Raw genomic sequence first — 24150 nt, forward strand, 5'->3', positions numbered from 1 at the left:
AGGGAATTGAATCGAAACTAAAATAAGGTTAACTCGTTGCACCCAATCTCTTCTCCATTTCCTTGGTGCCAAAATACTTTGAGACACAGATCTTAACAGCAGTTGCTCATACAGGAACACCCCCTCCACTGAAACCCTACTCATTAGCCTAATTGCTTGCAATAAAACTTACTTGATACATGTCTTTCTCCCTACATACCAAATTCTAATTTGAACTTAATTTCACAAGCCCTCGTTCTGCCTTGACTCACTTGGTGTCAACTGACTGTGCGGCTTTTTTAAAAAAACATTTACATGAGAGGTTTTGATGAGTAACCAACTAGTTTCGCTTTCCGCTACAAATGTTAGCATCAAAGAAACAAAAGGCTTTTAACTGATTCACATGTATCAGCCAGAACCAGGTGAGCCACTGTTTAACAAGGCATTTTGACATAGGTCGAGATTCTAGGCTGGACCCTGACTCTAGATCCAAAGTGAAACTTAAGAAAGGCTTAATGTCCAAATCCCCACATTGTACCAAATTCCCCAAGTAATCAGGGTCACTTCTCACACTGGCATAGTCCGATCATGTGCCTCTTGTGACTATGTGGGTTCAAAACAATCCCCTCATTATATAGAAAGATTCTGATGCATCACCAGACATAGAAGACAAAATTCATCATATCCAATATGCAAGCTCACTGGTAGGTCAACTGAGGAATAGAGTATTTGGAGGTGCAGGGTCTCAAACCTAACTCAATGTTCATGGTACTGGACAGCAGCTACCTCCATCCGCCTGCTTCAAGACACGGAAATCTTAAGCAAGCACCTCAAAGCATAGGATAATAACCATTCGGGGTACCTTCGCAGGATCTTTCAAATTCATTAGCTAAAGAGATATTCTAACAGCAGCGTCCTTTCCCAACTCAACATGTCGAGCATTACGTTCATCACTCTTTCCCAGATCTCCTGGCTGGGACAGGTCCATTGCAGGCTGGGGGCCAGACTCTCACAGCGACTGATTCGGATTTTGAAACATGTTCACATCCTGAAAACAATCGCGAATGGGTCATTCATTAAAATAGCACTGACGGTCAGATTAAAAAAAATCTTCCCCAGAAATGACAACACTGTAGCAAAGTTTTGAAGGATAATTTGTTCTGAGCTGCTGCATTAATCCATGAGAAAATCTTTTAAATTGTTCTTTTATGTGGCACCTGGCGGTGGCTCAAGTGTAACGTTTTTACAATATTATTTTAAGCAGACTACAAATGTCACAGTCAGAGGCTGGGTGGGGGGATCGACAATAGGCACATAATAATCTCATTACAATGAAACGCATTGAAGCAGAGGGCTTTTGTGCGTGGCTGTGTATGCAGTACCTCTTACTTTCTTGTCCTTTCCACAGCAGCCTGTGTGCCTTAGCAACAAAAGCAAACTGCACATGTAGACTAGATAAATGACTCCCGTGTAGTTGAGTGGACGCGTGTATGATTGGGCTAGGCAAGTCACGTTACATCGTGTTGCCATTCTGCCGGTGCAGAGCTGTTCCATTGTTTGGATTGAGAGACGGAAGATCTTTCCTCGTTTCCAGCTGGGGCTGTTATTGTGTGTCAGTTTTTGCTGTCTTGTTTCATTGTCCCCCTTCATGTGGGCAGTAGGAAGTCCGGCAGGACAACGAACTAAAAATGCAACTGTCACTCTCTGCAAATTAATGCATCTGCACAAAAATAATTGAAAAGGCAAAGATCGGGAGAACAGCGAGCTCTGATCAGCAGCCAGGAAGCCTCGGGTTTGCTTGTACGACGAGACCAAGCCCCCATTCAACATCTGATCCTCGGGATTTTCAGTAAGGGGGAAATAATAATATAAAAAGTAGGTAATGGGAATTCAAGCTTCAATACTTTCATAGGCTGTAAGCATATGCCAAGACTCCGGGTTGCTGTCGTTTGATCGCTTAGTAAAATGAGGCTGTTTTGTCCCAGTTCGGGCTGCGTATTGCTGGTGACTCTTGGGCGGTTTGTCAGACTAACCATCTGGCGTTAATGAAAGTAACCATTGAAACTCACTGGGTTGGATTGGCGAATGTGTCGAACTGCTGTGAAGGAGAAACAATAATTCACCAAGTGATAATTGATTGAGTCAAATTAGCATTTTTTTTATTAGCAATTTGCTCAACTCACTTTTCACAATTTAAGAAATAGCGACGTTCCATGGTATAAAGCAAACTGGGTTAAAGTTAGATTCAAGAAATAATTCACCCTCGGTACATTTCCCCACGGCTTTTAAATGTGTGTAGTTCTTTTGCGTCATTTAGGCCTCATTAAAATTGTTATTATCGCGACAAAACTAAATGAGTTTAATGATTTGGAGGTGCCGGTGTTGGACTGGTGTGTATAAAGTTAAAAATCACACACCAGGTTATATTAAAAAAAATTTGATTTTTTTTCGAAAAGAAAGAGTAATGGTTGATTTGTGTCCTTTTAAAAGCCTCCGGATCGAAAGATATTTAAGCCCTGTTTAAAGGTGTGTTGCTTGGTTTGTGCGCTATGCTTTCTGAATTTAGGTGCTTAACTGATATAAAGTCGGCATCAGCTTTATACACCGTCTGATGCTTGCACTGCGCTTTCTTCCTAACTGCTTTATTTCGTTGCTGTAGGCAATTTTAATACCACCCTGCAGATTTCCCTCTCTGCTCCACCCCACTAACCAGCAAAGTTTTTTTTTGGAAAGGTTCCTTGACATTTACATTCACTGCTTAAAACTATTTTTTTAAAAAAACCCACTAAAATTGCAATAATTTAGCTAACCGTTAAAACTATTTAATGGGTAGAATTGCTTTAAAATTAAGATCGTGTTTAATGAATAATTATAGGGGCGACAGAACATCTTGACTGCATACTGAACTGATGAGTGATGGTCTGAATAAACTAGTCGCAACTTTTACGAAATGGTTTTAACAATTTTATAGCTTTTTAAAAAAAAACTTAAAGGCGATAATTTTTTTTTCAAATACATCCGTAACATAAGCCAACTGGTAAAGTGTGTGGCGGGGAGTTTTTTTTTACTGTTTGTTTTTTTAGAATTATGAAACGACAAAAAGTGAAGTTATCAGTTATGAGTTTATTTCCTTACACCACTGAAGAGAAGAAACATTATTGCATTGGTAATATTTAAGAGGCCGTCGTGGACTCTTTGATTTTACGCCAGCGCTGTTTGTCAAGTAACAATGCACTTCAGATACACTTACTTGTCATCTGAGGCGAACCAGATCGAGCCAATTAGCTTGATTAGAAAGTGTGAAATGTATCTGAGGTTTCAGCGTCTAAATCTCGGATATTTTGTTTCCAAAGGTATTTTGACCATTTTCTGAATCTGGCAGTATTAACAATTGGCCCATATTATAGTTGTTAGTGCTATAATTCTTTCACTTTCCATGCAGTTCTTTATTTGTGTTGACAAAGAGTTTTCACCTTTTTTTGCAATAGAATCAAAATGCAATATTTTAAATTTATTTCCAGACTCCTGGTGAAGATGCAACAGAGTTGTTTGAGTGCAGAAGGCTAACACGTTTTGTGGGATTTAGTTGCCTCAATGTAGCTTATTTTTCCTGCTTGGTGTTTTCCCTTTATATCTTAGAGATCGGAGACTTACCAAGCAGGGAATCTGAAGGCAAAAACCTTCATCTATTTATCAACTCTCATTTTAAAAAAACTTGTATTGTTTTTAATATTCAAACGAGAGGTTAGGTAAATTCTTGATAATAGGTTGGAAGGTTATGTGGAAATGTGGAGTATTCGGATTTTACTGAACAGAAGACCAGGCTTAAGGAACTGAATGGCTGAACCCTATACCTCATTTGTATATTCTTATGTAGTTACCAAGCTTTCTGTTTCAAAGCTTTTGGAATACTATTTGCCGGCAATGTTTGAAGCAAGGTATTTGGTATTTTGTTCATTGTTAAATTGAGAAATTTAATTTACACATAATGTACCACTAGCTATAATAGGTAAATTGAATAAGCTGCACCTAATCTTATAGTGTAAGAATGGATGGAGACTGCAATTCTGTGTGCTTGAAAATTTAGAGCTGTAGGTAAACTGTTACAAGTTTATGAAGGACAACGTCACAACGCGTGCAATCTCCAGCAGGATGCTAACGTCAAACATATCTTCCTTGCCCCTTACTTGTCATTATTTTGCAGGGACCCTTCTGTGACATGCTGGTCCACTCCAAACACTTCTCCACCCCAATCACCTATAGACACAGACAGCAGCTTCCCATGCAATTGGCAGTGGTACCACTCGTTCTTTCACCACCTCGTTCTTCACTGTCCAGGATTCCAAACACACCTTTCAGATGAAGCAGAGGTTAACATGTGCTTTCAAGCAAGTTTACTGTACAGGAGCTGGATGACTGCTTTGCAGAATGCATTGACCTTCCAACCAATTGCCGTTTCAATACACCATCTTGCGATCATGCTAACAATTTTGTCTTTGACCTGCTGCAGTGGTCCAGTGAAACTCAGCCTGAGATGAAGAAATAGCATCTCATTTTTCACTTAGGCACTTTACAGCCTTCAGGCTTAACTTTGAATTCATTGATTATAGGAGAATGAATGCTGCCCTCCATTTTTACCGCACCCAGTTCTTCACTACTTGGTTGCATGGGTTTGTTCCTGACAAACATTCTCTTCCTCATATAAAGAGAAAATTTCATGTGCTATCATTTTCAGTTACAAGTTACCCAAAATATAGGGTCAACAATGAAAATGATCATTTGTTAACAAAACTGCATGATAATTCAAGTCAGCTTCACTTTGTTCCTGACAAAACCAATGTATTTTCCACTATTCACAGTTACCTTTAACACCTGTTTTTCATCTGTATCTTTCCTCTACTACCATTAGCACATCCTTGCCTTTTCCGAGTGCTCCCATCCCCTTCATCAACAGCACGAAAACATCATTTTCCAGCTCCTTTTATCCTGAATAACCATCCTACCCCAGTCAAATGTTAATGCTCTTTCTCTCTAGGTAGATGCTGCTAAACCTGTAGCATTTCTCTAACATCCGCACACTTTGCTTTGGTTACAACCAAACTTTCAAGATCTTTTCTTTGTTATGTCTTCTAATTCTATTTTACTCTTCTCCATTTTTATCTTGATGTGAATTTCATTACACTTACGAACTCAACTTCAACATGAACCATAAGATGTAGGTGCAGAAGCAAGGTGTTCAGTCATTGAGTATGCTCTACCATTCAATAAGATTGCTGCTGACCTGATAATCCTCAACTTTCCTGCCTTTTCCCCATAACCCTTGGTTCCCTGATTGAAAATGTCTCCCGTCCTTGAGGGTACTGAACAGCCCTCCACAGTTTTTTTTTTAAAAGTTCAGCACCCTCCGAGAGATGATTTTCCTCCTGGTCTGTCTTAACTGAGTGAAACTTTACTCTTGAGTTTATGCCATTTCGTCCTAGACTCTTTCATGAGGGGAAGCAACCTTTCTTCTTCTACCTTGTCAAGCCACCTAAGAATCTTGAGTTTCAGTAACGTCTTTTCTCAGTCTTCTAAAATCCAATGACTGACATACTCAAATTCCCCTAATGAGAAAATCCCTACATGCAGGATGTCAATCTACTGAACCTTTTCTGAACTGTTTCCAATGCCAGTGTATCTTTGCTTTATTGGATAAAGGGACTAAAACTGTTCCATATTCCAGCTATGGTCCAACTAATGGTTTGTATAATTTTAGCTATTAGAATTTGAAATAGAGGCCAGCAATCCTGTTGCATGCCTTACGACTTACTGAAATTGCATGCTAGGTTTTTGTGATTCGTGTACAAGGACTCGCATATCACTTATGTAGCTTTCTGCAGTCTATCCCCATTAAATAATATTCAGCTATTCTCTCTTCCTGGCAACATGCATAACTTCACTTTTCCCACAGTGTATTCCATCTGCAAATTTTTTGCCTACTTACCTAACCTGTCTCTATCCCTCTGCACACTCTTTGCTCGCTGTTCCTTGCATTTTTGTAACATAGTGACAGTACTTTCACTTCTCTCATCCAAGTTGGACCATCTCTTATGACAAAGGGAAACTTCTAAATTGCTTTACATCTTACTGTCTTGGAACCAGCCTTTACCAACAAGTTTCAAACTATCTAAGCATTTTACATTTCAGAAATAATGTAAGCTAGTGTGTAGGTTAAGCACATGATATAATGTATTGTATTATGGTGAAGTTTGTCTTCAAGCACAAGTGAATTTGTGAGACAGTTCAGTACTAAATAAATAGGCTGGAATAATTTTGATTGGGCTGTTTTTGACCTATGAATATTGACATTATCGGTAAATTCTGCAAGTATGTTTGCTTTGTTTTAAATTCTAAGTCGATTCCTCACTTGCTGTCAAAAGCTCAAAGGAGCATTTGCCACCATTATACCTTTTCTGGTAAGGAAATAACATAGACTGTTTTGCCATCATTCCTCTCCATTACCTTTTACATGACAGTTTTGTGCCCTGTCTCATGAAAGCTGAGGCATTAATCACTTCTCAGTGATGTTCCCATACCCTGGCATTTGCAAAAGTAAATGTTGAATATTTGACCTTGTGTCTTTCATTTCATGGCTGTTCATTGCAGTGTGTTAGGTTGCTAGTTCTGCACAGCTGACAATATAATATAGAGAGGTCAAATATATTTAAAAAGAATAGCAGAAGGCCAGTATCTTGACTAGTCAGAAAATTATTTACCTGCTTATGAAAATGGCTGATTGGCTTTGTACAGAGGGGCTAATATGCAAGTACTCGAATTTATTTCAGCAGGGATTTGTACTGGGCACATCTGCTGTTCTTATGGCTGGATGGTTGAGGACAACTGCAAGAAGTGGATCCAAGAAGTATGGAACAACATTCAATTTATATATACTGTTTGAATTAATGAAATATCAATAGCAAGACCTTAAGAATTACTCTGATCATCGTCTGGATGTGTGAAATTAATGGCAAGTAACCAGGTCTTTGCTCCCAAGATAGATGCGCAAAGCATAGTTGGGAAACCTTCTGCCTTGGGAAAATAGCTCTGAGTCAGGTTATTTTGTTGAAAGGTCGGAGTGTACATTGCTGCCGACAGGAATTGAATACACAACACCCACCTCCTGGCATTTATGATCTTTTTGGAAGCAGTAATAAAAAAAAAGACAAGAAAAAAGGTATTGTGAAAGTACTAAACTGTTTTTAACTTTCAACTTCTGTCTGCAGTAGGCTGTATTTTTCCACCAATGTTTAAAGAGAAAGGTATTTAAATAACATGTTCAGGCTTTGAATATTGTCAAATATAGTATCCATAGATTGGAATAATTGGATCTTGAAAGGCAAAATAAAATTCACTATAGTGAGAAATGTCACATCTTTAACAGAAGCATTGTTAATGAGTTGTAGACATATTGAATTAACTTGATTTCTAGTATTTTCTACAATTGATTGCTAAAATAAGAAATATTGAATGCACTTGATAGTAGTGAGAATAATTACAGTGGAATGATGGTGTATAGGTCACAAATGGCGGTGATAAATATGAGGAAGGTCCATACAATAATGTACAACCTCGTGATTGGAAATAATTTTCAGCAATTCAGTTGATATGCTGAAGGATTTTCACATGTAGGGTAGTGATTAATTTGGTACTTGTATTTCATTAGTTCAAATTGTATGTTTAATTTGAATGTTGTATAATAAATATTAATTAAAATGAATTCTTTAGTGATATTGGTTTTTATTTTTATTCCATTGTATTGTCCTTGCTAGAATGTCATTTAGGCTCAAATTAGGCATATCTATTATCTCCTCAAAAAATAGGCCAGAAGTTAGAACCAAATCTTTCAGAAATGATGTTCAGAATCACTGCATATGAATAATGATGTAACTTTGAAACTGTCTTCTGCAAATGGCAATTGTTGCTTGATCAATAGTTTATTTTAAATTGGAGATTGGTGTATTACTTACTAACTACAGACAGTATATGTAGCAAAGTAGGTCACAAATGAACCATGATCTAATTGAATATAGGAACAGCTGAGATGATTAAAACTAACATGCTTTGCCCTGATCCAAGATCTAGGATATTTCAGAGAGTCATACAGTGCAGAAAAGGTCCTTCAGCCCATCAAGTTTGCACCAACAACAACTACCACTAAAGGTGCACTAATCCCAATTTCCTGCATTTGTCCCATATCGTTGAACGTTATAACATTTGAAGTGTACATCCAATTTTTCTTTGACAAGGTTGTAAGCTTTTTAGCCTCCTCAACCTTTTCAAGCAGTGCATTCCAGATTCCCACCGCCTGTTGAGTGAAAGAAATATTTCCTAAATCTCCCCTGAATCTCCTGCCCATTACCCTCAAGCTATGCTGTCTCATGATTGACTGCTCAACCAAGGAGAACAGCTGCTCTCTCTTCACCTTGTCCATACCCCTCAATCTTATATACACCTCAATCATGTAGCCGCTTAGTCTCCTCTCCTGTAGAGAAAACAATCCAAACCTATCTATTCTCTTCTTTTACAATTCATTTTCTCTATTTCTGGCAACATCCTGATGAACCTCTCCTCATCACCTCTAGTGTTATCACAATCCCATTGTAGTCAGGTGACCAGAACTGCGCACATTGCTGTGAACTGAATAGCATTCTGTACAATTCCAACATTACCTCCTTGCTCATCTTATACCCTACACCACGAGTGATGAAAGCAACTGTTTGATACACCTTCTTAACTATCGTATTCATGTGCTCTGCTGACTTAGGGAGTAATTATCCCAAGGTCCTCTGTTCCTGTAAACTACCCTGTGTCCTGCCATTCATTAAATACTCCCTCATCTTGTTTCTTCTTCTAAAGTGCATCACCTAGCACTTATTTGAGTACCATCTGTCACTGGTCTGCCTATCTGACCAACGCATGTATATTTTCCTACATCTTCGCTACTACCACTCTACAAATCTTGGTGTCATCTGCAATTCTGCTTCGAAATCTCCCCACATTTTGATCTACATCATTTATCTATATAACAAACAATAAATGTCGCATTACTGATCCTTGTGGTATGCTGCTGGACACCAGCCTCTACTCATTCAAACAGCCATCTACCACAGTCCTTGTATCCTATTACAGATCAGTTTCTCATCCATCTCACCAACTTTCCCTGAATTTCATGTGCTTTTCTCCTTCTCATTCAGTCTCCCATATGGAACCTTGTCAAAAGCTTTGCTAGAATCCATATAAACTGCATCAGCTGAACTTCCCTCATCCATGCACTTTATCACATTTCCAAAAAATTGTAACAAATTTGTTAAGCATGATCTCCCTCTGACAAAGTGATGCTACCCATGCCTTTCTAAATGGGTATTAATTCACTTCTTGAGAATTTTCTCCAGTAGTTTACCTATCACTAATGTGTGACTGACTGGCCTGTAATTTCCTGATACATCTCTGCCACTTCTCTTCCAAGGTGGGGCCACATTAGCTGGCCTCCAGTCCTCTAGCATTTCCCCTGTGGTCAGACAGGAATTAAAAACCTGTGTCAGATTAAAATTTTGTGTCAGTTCATGATATAAAATTTTACATTGATGCTCCACTTTGGTGCAGCACTCTTTCAGCACTATCAGAGGTGCTGCCTTACAATTATGATATTAAACCAAGATCCATCTGAACTCTTAAATGAATGCAAAATATATTATAAAATATTTTTCTCCCTCTTGGAAAATCATACTATCTCCAGTATCGTAGCCAATGGTTATCCCTCAGTCAAGATCAATAACTTAGATGAACTGATCATTGTTGTGTGAATATTGGTTGCCGTATTTCCTATGTTACAAAACTGATTATCCTTTAATAGTACTTAAAGTCTATAAATGAATTTGAGTTGTCTGAAGTTGTTACAGGCATTACATATAAAATTAAAACTTTCCCTTTTTTTTGATCCATGTTCCTATTGTTGTAAAGGTATATAAATTATTATGGGAATTTAGATTTTTAATGTAGAAGTGAAATAGAGTTGGGTTTCAGTTCTGTGAAGATAATCTTTAAGGCGTCAGAAATTTAATTTGGAATAGTGAAGTAAAAATATAACTTCCAAGGAGGCATGTGATTTAATTCCCAAGTATGGTATCTATGATGGTAATTGATGTATTTACCAAGTGTAATCTTTATGACATATAGAGAAAACAAACTTGAGTGCTACCAGTTTTGAGTTCAGTGTCAGATTTCACTTCATGTTACAGTTGGAGTCTCGCAGAAGGGTTTTAATTTGTGAAGTCTCCAAGCTGTGAAGTTTGTGGAGAAGTTTTCAAGCTGTGAGAATTGACATGGGGATTAAGCTATTGGAGCTGGAAAGATTTCTCTTGACCATCAAAACTGGAAAAGTTAGTTAAGTAAAAAATAGCATTATAATAGGTGGGTTGCTTCACTGAGATTGAGTATCTGGAAATAATATGAAAAGGTTGAATTGTTGTTTTTGCTTATGACTTGTATATAGCTTTCTTTCCCCTTTTTTTGTGTAATAAACTTTTGTTAAAGTGCCTTATGTTTAGTTAGTCACGAAACATAAAGTGTTTATGTTTAGTGACTAACCATGGTAGCGAAAAATAAACTTTTGAGCCCAAGCTAGGTTTCACTCTGGGATCTGACTTGTCCAGTATTACCATCAACTGGGATCATAACATGAAACCTTGCAGTAGTCATAAAATCTTCAGAGAGAAGAAACAAATCCTGTAAACCTACAGAGAGGAAGTCATAGAAGCATCTTCTAGATTCTGTTTTCACTGATTCTCTTATGTGTTAGAAACCGGAGAGCACACGGTCCATAAAATGTGATTTTTGTCTCCGCTAAGGACAAGTTCAGCTCTCTTTTTGAAGGTATGGAAGGATCTTTGAAAAAGACTACATTATTTAGATAACTAAACCGGATTGTGGAGATTTTAAGGAGTATCTTGAAATGGTGACACATGGCAAGGTTTACATGGCAAGGTTTAGAGAGTCACAGTGCAATATTTCGGGTTCAGGTGGGTGAAACTGAGTGCAAGAGGCCACATTTCCTGCAATGGATTACTGCTGGCGAGTTGTAGCATTGATAAATGTTTGCAACAATAGGGAGGGATGTGAACATGGAGTTCAACGTGAAGTTTGAAAATTTTATGATTGATTTAGTAGGGGTCGATCAGCAAGACAGCAGTGAATACAGGGTGATGTAGACAGCAGTATTTTGTATGTTGGAATTTAATGGGGAATGGAAGATAGTAGGTGGACCAGGAATGTATTGGAATTGTTGTGACTGGAGGTAATAAAAATAGAGACACACAGAGCAACAGTCAATTTAAAAGATGATTGTCTTGGTGATGGAGAGGCTATCCAGTCAGAAGCCCTGGTTAGGATCAAGTAAGATACTGGGTTTTTTTAATACATAAAAACTTTTATAAATAATAATGTGTAATAAGGCTAATGTTATAAGGGGCCTTTTCATACTTGTTTGAGTGTTTACACAACATATGTACAGACATGTGTCAGTGAGCAGTCTGGACCTGTTAAAGCTTCAGTGCCAAATTCAAATGCAGATGTCATTTGGGCCTTTTCACATTTAGAAGGTGGTGGCAGAAGTGTTTCCCTTAATGCTGAGAGTATCAAATGTTTGTCATTTTGTATTGTCTGTTACCATTAACCTCTTTCTAGTAAATATACTGTTGTTTGCCCATCCCACTATTATGTTCAGGATTTAGGCTGTGTGACGCTTGATTAGCTGTAAAGGCTGCTCCAACAGATTTGAAAATCTCCAATGATGCCAGCAGGATATCTATACACACATTGCCATTCTTCATCAGCTGTTCAAGTAATTCTTTACAAAAGGCTATGATTGATTGGTCTGTGAAGAGTACATGTGGTACAGATGGGAAAAGCTTTCAATGCCTGCTAATTAATGAGGTCAGGTTTACATCTTCTGGATGAGCCATTTTATTCAATCATGCAGGCAAGAAATGTGCAGAGACATTTTGTACTCATTATGAAGGGGAGGCACAAAAGAAGCCAGCAGTATTGTTAAAGCAATAAAGAGGGAAATAAAAATATGCTGTAAAATTTCATGTAAATGTAAAACTGCAAACGCTGTTGATGACTAACGAGCATGTCATGTTATGGAAGTGCTGCGACAGATTGCTTAATGAGTACAATGCTTGTGAGATGGTCATAAAGAATAGACCTAATGTATGATGACTTCCAAGATGAGAACCTTTTAACAACTGACATTTCCCAGGAGAGTGAAGGAAAATATCAAGAATTTTGTGACTGGCTTGAATTTTGTGACAAGCGCTGCACTGCACTCTGGGTTCGACTATTGATCAGATATAAATATGTAACCAATTTTACTGCATTGCTTCATGGTTTACTGGGAAGGATATGCTCCCAAAATGCTTTTCCATTACAGGCGTTGTGTCAGTTACATAACAGATGAGGTTTAAGCTTATCAAGCAGCTTACACTCCTTGCATTCAAATAAGTATTGGCTTAATTCCGAATGATTGTGTGCAAACCCAGTTGAGTTTTTTTTCAGCTTTTCTCTGGATTTATTTGTTTATTTCAATGAATCTATGTTCCAGTGTATTTACATCTTCTGGGCTCAGATATTTTTCATTCATTAAAATGTCAAATTCTCAATGCATCCTGTCCAGATCATTTTATTGTTTTGTTTTTGCTTCATGTTGAAGAAGCATATTAAATGATTGCATCTAACTTGAGTTGCAATTGCATAGCCCCATCAATTCAAGCTAAAATATCAGGTGTAGTTCTTAAATGTGCTGCTGAAAACTAACATTTACACTTAGGTTTTTCTGACAATTTTAAAAACTAGTCATTTTATTTATTCAGTAGACTGTGCTTGGTCTAATGTCATTTAAGAAAAACTAACTTTAAATATTTTCAACAACTAAGGAATGAAAGACGATTTCTGGCAATATTTAGTTTCCTCGTTTAACTGCATTCTGTCTGGAGCCAAGGTGGTTAAGTGTGTATTTCCCAATACAAACATGATTAACTATACAGCAATGAATCCATTGTAGCACTTCACAACATAGAATATTCTATTTTTAAGTATGTATTTAATTTTCTTAGGTTTTTGTTTTGGCCAGGTCTGAAAAGGACATTGGTCTTTGGGTGTTGGTGGGGGGATAAAATCTCATCTCATGGAGTCATATGCCTCTTGCATGTCTATTACTTCCAGATTTGATTCGATTTTTAATTTGTCATTTTATAAATAGCTCTAACCTTTTACTCAATCGATGATTTTTTTTTAATTGTGCAAGTGCTGCAAACCTTGCTTCAATTCTTTATTTGACCTCTAGTTGTCATTTTTTCTTCATTTGTCTGTTTCATTTTGAGTTCTAGTTCTGTCCTCCATTGTTTAGAGACTGGTCGTTGTTATAACCTTTTTTCTAATTTTACTTGTGTTCTGCTGAAATAGCGTATTTAAAACAAGGGGAGACCATTATAGTATACCGTGGATAAAAAAAATACCTATTTTGATTTCTGGCCATCATTAACTTCACTGCTGAATGCTAAACCCCAGCCATAATGTATAAAATACACTTATAATTTTCAAGCGTTTTGTCAGTATTCTTTTAAGATGAATGGAAGTTCTAAAATCCTTTGACTTAAGCAATTTTTTTTGTACTTAGCAAGATGACTGCCAGGCAGTTGTTTTACTGAGCCTTCTCTGGTAAATTGTATATTATCATTGTCTAACCATCTGTAATTTGACTCTGGTTTTAAAGTAATATTTAGCAGATATATGTTTTCAAAAATATTTAGCAAAAGAATCCAAAACAAAAACTTTTTTTTGTCTCTTTGTAATCCTTTTAACATTGTAGCCATGTTAGCATGTAATTAATGTGAATTCCAAACTCTGTCTATTGGGATCCTTAAACAATTCTGAACTAAGATGCAAAGTAAGGTAAGTATGGCATATCTAAAACAGACCACATAATAGGCTAAATGTAAATTCCTGAAGAAGGGCTTATGCCTGAAACATCGAATCTCCTGTTCCTTGGATGCTGCCTGACCTGCTGCGCTTTTCCAGCAACAAATTTTCAGCTCTGATCTCCAGAATCTGGAGACCTCACTTTCTTCCCTAAATGTAAATTTTATCCAAACTTGTGTTTTTTTTCTCTCTCTCAAACATAGTATCATGTGAACTTAAAAGGAAAGCCAGAAATGGTGGGATAAAACTTCTGAGTCTGCCTTGAAACTGATTGAATGGCCCTATAATTTCTTCATTTGTCATTATTTACTGTATGCATTTATTTCTTGTACTTAATGATTTGTTTATATTGATAGGTATTGATTGTTTGTCCAGACATTGTTTATCTGTGATTTTTGTTTTTAAGGAGATTTTACATAATTACTGTTTTTTTGCTGGAAAAGAATGCTGCAGGTGACTCTCAGTAACCTTTGTAAACAGGTGAACAATAAATTACTTCATTTTTTTTCTAGCTAGTACACTGTTCATATCATCAACTGTTCATGCAACTACTACACTGGTCAAAATATATTAAGTGAATTTTTTAGATTTTACAGTAAGGACAAAATCAGTGTTTCATCATGGTTTTGTCCTGTTTTTATTTGAATTCTTTTGCCATACCATGATTTGAACAATGTCTGACATTTGTAGCATTCTAATAATATTGTCTTAGTAGCTTGGCTTAGGGTAAAAATTCCCTTTTATAACCACCTGAATTCTTCAGTAAACTTTAGGATGTTCATGAGATGTTTGTAATATGAATTAATCTCAGCCCTAGTAATGTTTGGTTGAAATGTTAGCCAGGCTGTAGACCAATAAGCAATTAGGTGATATTTCATCATCTTTGAATGACCAGATGAGGAGGAGTGATTTAGTTCCTTTTTTAGTCCCTTCCTGGTTTGTTGGAACAAATATTTTTTTATTTCTTAGCAGACAGACAGTTATCAGATTTGAATTAAAGTGTGGTTCTACTCAAAATGAAGAAGTCTGTTGCAAAGTGTCTTAAAGTGAATGAAAGGGGAAGGCCAGAGGGAAGGCCCCTGCTATCACAGAGGGGGAAAATAATAAAAAGAGACATCAGCACACAAATGCCAGTAATAAGTTTTTTTTCAAAAGGCTGGTATAGAAGGGAACGATAGAAAATATGTAGTTTAGAGTCTTTGGTGATAGATATTTAAATCCGAGATCACCGTAATTAAGTACTGACTGGTACCTTCAATAGTGATAATGTGTAGATTTGTTTGAGTCCTCTGGTTGTTTCCCTAATATTTGCTGCTTCGTTTAGTGGCTGCCTTCCAACTTGATACAAAAAAGAGACAGGGAAAGTGAGTCTTCCAGTCCTGGCTGTTATTAATCCATGTTCGTTCTTTCTGGTATACAAAAGAGTTGAATTAAAAAAAAAATATATTTGTGAGTCTGCCTTCATTGTTTCCTTGTAATCTAAATTATCTAGAGGCTGTCACTTCCCAGTAGGAGAGGCAGTACCTTTGTTGTATTATTGCTGGGCTGTTACTTCAGAGACCTAGTTCATGTTTTCGGGACCAGGTTCAAATCCTGCAGTGGCAAGTACTGGAATTTGAATTCAATTTTTAAAAATCTGGAATTAAGACTCTAATGGTCACCGTGAATCCATTGTTGATTGTCAGAATGCCTATCTGGCTCACTAATGCTCTTGAAGGAAAGAAATTGCCATCCCTACCTGCTCCAGCCTACTTGTGACTTCAGACCCTCAACAATGTGGTTGACTCTTAACTGCTATCTGGGCTATTAGGGATGGGTGATAAATGTCAACATTCATCCTGTGAATGATTTTTTAAAATAAAAGTGAATTTACAATATAAATGTGATTGAAAGTGAAACCCAGACCTGACTTCCAATGCGAATTGAAAAATGCTAATTTTGGCTTGGACCACATCTCTCTGATTTCACAAGGCTTGCTTCAATCCGTATAAAGTGATGACACCACCAATTTTAGATCCATGTTCTTTCCTTAAAACAATTTTTATCTATCAAAAGTCTCTAGTATTAATATCAGTTGATGAAGTTGAATATTGACCAATAATGGAATAATAAACTAATGGAATTAGATTTATAATTACTTCAGATAATGCAATTGAGAACATTGACAGTGTTTGTAATCTGCTTTTCCAAAATGTTTTTGCTATTTTTTTGAAATCTTGATTTTTTTTTTACTTTACTTTGCTTGTTTGATACACAAGGATTTAGTTTCAAAATGGTTTCATTGTTTAGAATCATAACATTTTACATTACATTCCTCCTCCAGGTTTGTGTATATTTTCTGAGAACCTAGTAATAATGTCAAATGGAAAGTGTGGGAGCCAGCTTGAGGTGGAGATTTGGCTGGATCTTCACTGCAATGGGAGAGCGTTTTGGTCATGGTGAAAATTGGAGATGAGCCCACAAATACAAATTCTTCCTCAGAGAAATGTATTCCCTACATTTGCAGGGATGAAAGTGGGATTATGACAGGATTTGCACAGGCCTAGCTCCTCGAGACAGCTGGTGTTTAAATCATCAGAAAAAAACATGGGTTTTACACTCACATGAGTGTAAGCATGACAGACTCATGACTAAGGTGAAAGCATGTAGAATTGGGTCAAGTAGCAAAGTTAATGCCAAAGTGGTGTTCACAAATTAACTCTTTGGATTGTAGAGCCTGGAATGCAACTTTAAAATGGTTGGATGTGACCAAATTGGCTGTATATTATTAATATTGAAGGAAAATGTGACAAGGTACAAGAAGACATGACTAAACTCTCAAAATGGGTGTGTAATTGACAAACTAATTTCAATATGCAATTTGTCTTTATGGTGCATTTTGGTTTGAAGCATGAGGTTGCATACCATTTAACAATCTAAACAAAACAATAACATGGAGGTGCCGGTGTTGGACTGGGGCGGACAAACTTAAAAATCTCCCCACACCAGGTTATAGTCCAACAGGTTTATTTGGAAGTACAAGCTTTTGGAGCACTGCTCCTTCATCAGATAGCTCGTGGGACACGATTATTGGACACAGAATTTATAGTAAAAGATCAAAGTATCATACAACCGATGTGAAGTATTGAACAAACCATGAACTCAAGATCCCGGTTGAGGCCATCTTCATGGGTACCGAACTTGGCTATCAGCCTTTGTTCAGCGACTCTGCGATGTATCTACATGTTAATGAATCGAAACTTGCAATCCATTCTAAGTGATTGAAGACTTAACAGCAGTCTAGGTTTGTTCAATATTTTGTATTATTGATCTTTTACTATAAATTCTGTATCCTATGATCCTGCCCCACCAGCTACCTAATGAAGGAGCAGTGCTCCGAAAGCTTGTCTTTCTAAAGAAATCTGTTAGACAAATAATCTGTTGTGAGATTTTTAATTAAAAACTGATATGCAAACCACGAACAGTAATGATGCAGTTTAATAGCATTGTAAAAGAGCAAAAGATGCATTTTGGGTTCATTTGGAGAGAAATAATTTCGGAAAGAAAAAAATTGTCCCTCTGTGTCTGGCCCCCAGCCCCTCCCTTGCTCCGGTGGGCCTGAATGATTGGATCCAGTATCCTCAACTGCAGCCACATGTGGTTTGTTTCCAGGGAAGTGACAATGCTGCTGCTCTATGGTGAGTGCAGTCTTAATTTTGGTCACTGCTTCCAGTGGAACTGCTGGAATTAAAGAGCTGTCAAACTTCTGGTCTATGGCTGATCAGATCTCACCTCCAAAATCTAATATGGCAACGCCTCTGGCTTTGTGTGCCATGTACAGGGCCTCTGTATCTGGATAATCCTGACCAGTGTAACACTGGTTTTATTTGATTTTAAAGTCGTGGAAGATGATTGCCCATTTTTGCACTTTCAGGTGACTTTTACTTTCTGTGGCAAAGGTGCAGCGCCATAGTTAAAATTTCAGTTGCTTCATTCCTGCATTTTCTACTGTTTCAACATATTTGTTTTTTTTCCATCATCGATAAGGTTATTGTAGAATTCCAGTGTGAGGCTTATTTGAATTTTAATTCTCTCTGATTTGAGGGAGAGAACAGCCGAATGGTATGACTGCTGGACTGTTAATCCAAAGATCCAGGTGATGTTCTGTTGAACCTGAGTCTGAATTCCCACTATGGTAGCTGGTGAAATTGGAAGTCAGTTTATCAAATATCTAGAATTAAGAGTCTAATGGTGACCACGAATTCATTGTTGATTTGTTGGAAAAACTCATCTGGTTCACTAATGTCCTTTAGTGAAGGAAACTGTCATCCTTGCCAGGTGTGGCCTACTCCACATCCAAATTTAATTTGATTTACTCTCAAATGCCCCGAGGAAATTAGTGATGGGCAAAATACTGGCCCAGCCAGCAATGTCCACATCCAGTGAATGAAATTTAAAAAAAAACTTGATCCTGCAAATACTTCAAGTCTACATGCAAGATCTCCTGAGTTAGAGTTCAGTTACTAGTATGTCAGTGGTATTCCATAGGGGAATATCTCTGTGTTTGGGTATCACTGTTGGGTTTGGCACACTGAAAATAGTTACAGATTCAACTCGAGTAGTACCCCTGTGGTCTAGCATAGAAACACTGCAGCATTTTTTAACCTTGTGTTGGGGCTAAAGCTTAACAGCAAAAGGAAGATCACTTTGCAAGGAACGGTGTTCTGATTTCAAGGTGAAAATCTTTGACAAATAGTACCTTTTCTTAGTAATGTTTAAATTCTGTACTACACAACTAATTGGTATGTAATTACAACACTCTGTCTCCTTTCGCTCTCTTTTTCTTACACACATTGAAATTCAGCTGCCAAGATCTACAAAATGGTTGATAGCAAATCAAACATGCATTGTCTAACATTGTGGTGCAGTTTTTGTCAGGTCATTGGCAAGAAGAATTGGCTGAGGTATATATGGGTAGGAGCAACCATCGAAATCAACCAAAGTTGAATTTGGACATGCATGCATATGCACACGACATAAGCAACACTGTTGTAAAACAAAGAACTGCAGGTGCTGGAGATTGAAAACAGGAATTGTTGGTGAAACTCAACAGGTCTGGCAGCATTTGTGGGAAGAAGGCAGAGTTCATGTTTTGAGTCTGGTGACTCTTCATCAGAACTGATAGCAGCTGGGGGAGAAATGTGATATTTATTTTGCAAATTATTATTTTGTTTTGTCAGGGGGGAAGGTGAGCGGATAGGTGGAGATGGAGCCCAGAGAAAGAGAGACAGGCAGAGCTTTGAAAAGAGTAGGTAAAGCAGGGGATAATGATGGCAGGCAGGGACAGAAGAAAAGCTGAATAAGTGATGATGATGAGAATGGAAGGTAGTAGAGAATGGGTAATCTGTGCATGAAAGCAAACCATGTAATGTGATAATAGGCCTGCGAGTGGGGGGAAAATGGTCAGCTATTCTTAAAGCAACACACGTCGTAACAGAACTGCGTGTAAGGGTGGGTGAAAAAAATATAGAAGGATGGAATCCGGCTCAAATTACTGAACTCAATGTTGGGTTCTAGAGACTGCAGTTGGAAAATGAGGTAATGTTCTTTGATCTTGTGCTGAGGGTCACTGGACCACAGAAGGCCTGTGACAGGAATATTGATATGGAAACAGTGGTACATTCAAGTGGCAGTGACTGTGAGCATTTTTACAGAGACAACATGGGTGCTTTTGCAAAGGAGCCTTCCAGTCTGCATTTCATCTTCCCATTGTAGAAGAGGCCACATTGTGAACAGTGAATACAGTAGTCCTAGAATGAACAAAGTGCAGGCAAATCACTGCTTCATCTGGAGGTTTGTCTCACGTTTAAAGCTGCTATCAATTCTGACCAGTCACCAGAGTCAGTGTTGACTCTACTTTCTTCACACAGATGCTGAGTTTCTTCAGCACTTTTTCTGTTTTTGTTTCAGATGCTATGTTGTAACCCCTTCAGCTAGGGAGTTCTTTCCTGTGATCCACCACTTGCAAAGTCACAAAATATCAAGTGTAATGGTCTTTGTAGTCAGTCCTGCTTCTACTGAAGGTAAAAGGACCAGCCCTTGACTGTTTCAGTTGGAAGACACCAGGAGAATGAGACATGTAATAGATGACAGAGGAAGAAAAGTAGGCTAATTGGGTAGGAATTAAAATTACAATTAAAAAATTTAAAGCTTTTCGCATTGGCAGTTTATTACCAATCTGTCTAGGCATGGAAATTGTTCTCCGCTTTTATATTGGATGCTTTGTAAAACATCATTACCCTACTTTTCCCCCACACTGGACCCATTAGCAGTGCTATTTCTGGGCCATCTGAGATTATCTTTCTCTCAACATCAGCATCATTTTAGTATTGTGCTTTAGAAACATGGAGGATGTGGTATTTAGATCAATAATTTTTTTAATTAATTATTTGTGCTGTATTATTTTGTCACTGTTTTATGTTGCCTGTATATATAAATATTTGTGCCATGCAATTGTGATTCGGCAGTCTAGTGCTTTATAATCCTTAAAATTCCAAAATTTAGAAATGCCATAGTTCCACACATGCCAATCTGCAAAGATAATGGACTCTTTCTTTTTAGAGACTTTGGTATTTGGCTATCAGAAATATTTGTTTTATTTTAGAATATTGCACACGCTACTAAAACAGAATCGCCAGCTGACAGAGCCTCTGCGCTGGACAAAAGCGCCAAGGTTTAAAGCTGCAATCCAGCATTTGGGAACGGATTCAAATAATAACTCAAATATTTTACTTGATATATTTTAATACATTGTTAAATATAAGAACAGAGATTGCTGGATAATCTCAGCAGGTCTGGCAGCGTCTGTGGAGAGAAAGTACACAGATAGAAGGACCATTGGATTAAAAACTTTAACTCCGCTTTCGCTCCACAGACCTGCTGGGATTATCCAGCAATTTCCATTTTTGTTTTGGATTTCCAGCATCCGCAGTTCTTCTCACTGGGTTTACTTTTGGATAATTGTAAGCATGTTTTATTTTAGGAAAAGAAATGAATCTGCATGTTCTATTCCAATTAACACTTGCAATAGTCACATCATTGACGTTTGATTGAAAAAACACAGGAGTATCTAAATTGATACATCAAGCATCTTTTGGCGAAATAGTTTAGAATACTGTAACCCAATTGTTGTAATAATAAATGTTGACATACAAGTATTATAAGTAGCATTTTTTTGGAGAGAAATAAATTTCTTATCAGTCAATAAACAAAAGACTTATTGAGGAAGGAGAGTACCATCTCATGACCTGCCTGCTATTCATTATTCTGCTAAAAACTGCATTAAAAATAAGTCTAATTAATCTTTTTCCCATAAATTAATTCTACTGCAGGTTTTCTTCAGCAATGAACAGCGCTTTCCCTTTATCAGTTAGAGTTTGTTTTGGTGCAGATCCTATAATATGAGGTAGTTTAATTTACTGATGCCAATTTATTTATTTATATCTTGGTGGTTTAGTGAGCTGTCTTTTGCAAAAGTACAAGCTAAAATAAGTATCCATTTAGTGTACTTATTTAGATTCTTTATCATACATCAGACACTGTCTGTTTATTCAAATCACATTGTAAAACTGTTACAGAATCAGTAACGTGAGATCACAAAATAAGCAGAGATCATTTAGAGGGCTACGTTAGTTATCTTCATGCTATATCATCTTCGATATATACAAAATAATGAAACGTAACAGCAGTCTACTAGCTACTACTTTTGTACAAAGTCATTAATATTTTATGCAGAATGATTCTGTTATGTAATAGAGTGGTACAACAAGGTTTATGATAACAGCCTATTTTATTTATGTCTGTGATTTAATAAATTAAGTACACAAACATTCTTGTAATAATGTACCCTTCACTGGAACACAGTTGTCTTATGACTCCCAAAGGTAATGTTTTTATCAAGGGTTTACTGTAATTTGCATATTTATGAGTAAGCTTTTAGAATTTCTAAGTGATCCTTCAGAATTTGAAATAGGGTTCCTTAAGAAAGCTAATATTGTAGGAACAGTTCTGTGAACAGATTGGTACTTTATCATTTAAATTTATTCATCTTTATGTTCTGTGTTTGCTTGTCATTTAATTCGGAGTCTGAGATGCTCTGGCCTGGTTTCCTTTAAGGCTAATGTTAATGTTGCTTTATAATTATATGAAATAACCTTAATCTAAATAGTGAATGATGTTCAAAATGAAGAAATAAAATAGTGTCAAAAGCATCAACTCTGAGAATGCTGTGGACAGAAACTATCAATCGGCCTTGCCACCCTTTCCTGCTTTCCATGACATCCATGTTTTATTTTTCTTTGTATGTGCAGGGGCTGTGTCATAAACATGTCGCTACATTAGAGCTTTAACTAGTAGAGTTATGTGTTGACTATTCCTAGTTGTTTATCTGTAGTTAGAGTTTATTTATTTGTAATAAAGGTAAACATTGTTGAGCAGAGAAATTTGGTCAATCTTTTCTGTCAACCCTGGATTAAATAGCATGTAAATTGGGTAATTTTGTGAAATATTGAACTTTCATGATGACACTGGAAAGTGGAGGTCCTGATTTCCTGCACACCACCCCAGGAAGGTAAAACAGTATTTATTTTCTAAGCACCCCAGCCTCTTAAAAAAGTCAGAGCCCTTGTATACTTAATACTGTAATAGAGGGATAGGCATGATTCCATGATCTTTCTTTCATAAATGTTTTATTTAGATTAGATTAAGCAATCGATCTAATTACATCTCTATTTAATGCAACTTCATATAAATAGCATTACTTATAATCACAACTAAGATGAGATGCAGAATTTTATGGATCAAAAGGATGTTCATAAACAGAAAAACTGTTTTGAATTGACAAAAATGATATTCACAGTTGGCGTGTGTAAGTATTTCTGAAGTTCTTCATCTAGAAAAGATCAGGGAATAAGAGATGGAAGGAAAAAAAAATCCAAGAATGCGGACAGGATTTTATTTTGGAACTACGCTTCTTTAAAAGATTTTTTTTATTGGGTTTCTTTGACTTGCTCATATTGATATTGGCCTTTAGGTCTGCAACATAAAATATATTTAAACATTAGATAACAGTTGCAACACTCTGCATGTAAATAGCTGTGAAAGTAGAATTCTGGGTCAGTGTTGAATTTTAAACTGAGTTGGCAGTCCAATCTGTACATGTTTGGCAGAACATGCGCATTGGTGGTATTTTTGTACATTCTAGGCCAGGTTTCCAGTCAACTCCTTGGACCTGTTATTCCAGAATGTTCTGGCCCTATTTAATGCTGAATGTAATAATTCATGTTTGTTTTCTTTTCCCCTAGGTGAAATACACAACCCAAATGCCAGGCCAGGAATCTGCAAAATATGTCAACTGAAGAGAATCTTGTTTTGCATAGCATTGAGGTACCATTCAATATTAAGGAATGTTAGATTGATTTGTACTGCAGTTATTTTTGAAGCTACAATGATAATGAATTTTATAAAAAAAAATTTCAAGTCATCTTCTCAGGGTGATGGAGAAACAAATGTCTTTCCAAATTCCATCCATTTTACATTTTTCCATCAGAGTTTGACAAACCAGCAGCCAGAATCTAATGAAGTACACCACAAAATATAGTCAATGAATTTCTATTTATTCAACAAGATCACAATTTTATTATCAATTCAATTTGTTGTCAATTAATACTGAATTTTGAATTGTTTAATCACACTTGGCTACAGGAGAACATCTTTACAGGACAGTAACAGTCATTGCAACCAACAATGATTTTAATTGTAAACTCATTTGTACCTTTTCCTGAAGATTTTAATATCACATACAAATAAAATTCTGGTGTGGTTTCTAAATACTGGCAAGTTACTTTTTTGTTTTAGCTAGCAATTTGTATAAGTAACAAACCTATTCTGTTACATATTACATATTTTCAGTGATATTTTGACAGGCTGCAATACAAGTGAGATTCTACTTGAGAAATGTGAAACTTGAGCAGAAAAACAGCTGTCATTTTTAAGCTGTGCAATGAATACAAAGAATCATTTTAATTATTGCATTAGACGTTAATTTTGTATAAAATGATGCTAAATCATTGCTGAAATAAATCTACTGTACAAGAGATTCCCTGTTCACTCAGTGTA

General features: G+C 36.8%; 1 protein-coding gene across 2 annotated transcripts in view; it reads left to right on the forward strand.

Annotated features, from left to right (window-relative positions):
- The first annotated feature begins 1540 nt into the window (after window positions 1–1540).
- The window catches only part of csrnp3 (cysteine-serine-rich nuclear protein 3), a 232307-nt gene continuing 209697 nt past the window's right edge, over window positions 1541–24150 (forward strand). For both annotated transcript variants that reach the window (XM_060827868.1, XM_060827869.1), the window contains exons 1-2: window positions 1541–1854; window positions 23337–23418. The gene's annotated coding sequence lies outside the window, so the exon portion shown is untranslated. The remainder of the gene's footprint in view (window positions 1855–23336; window positions 23419–24150) is intronic.

This window comes from Hemiscyllium ocellatum, chromosome 7 (assembly GCF_020745735.1).
Source record: "Hemiscyllium ocellatum isolate sHemOce1 chromosome 7, sHemOce1.pat.X.cur, whole genome shotgun sequence".
Classification (NCBI taxonomy): Eukaryota; Metazoa; Chordata; class Chondrichthyes; order Orectolobiformes; family Hemiscylliidae; genus Hemiscyllium; species Hemiscyllium ocellatum.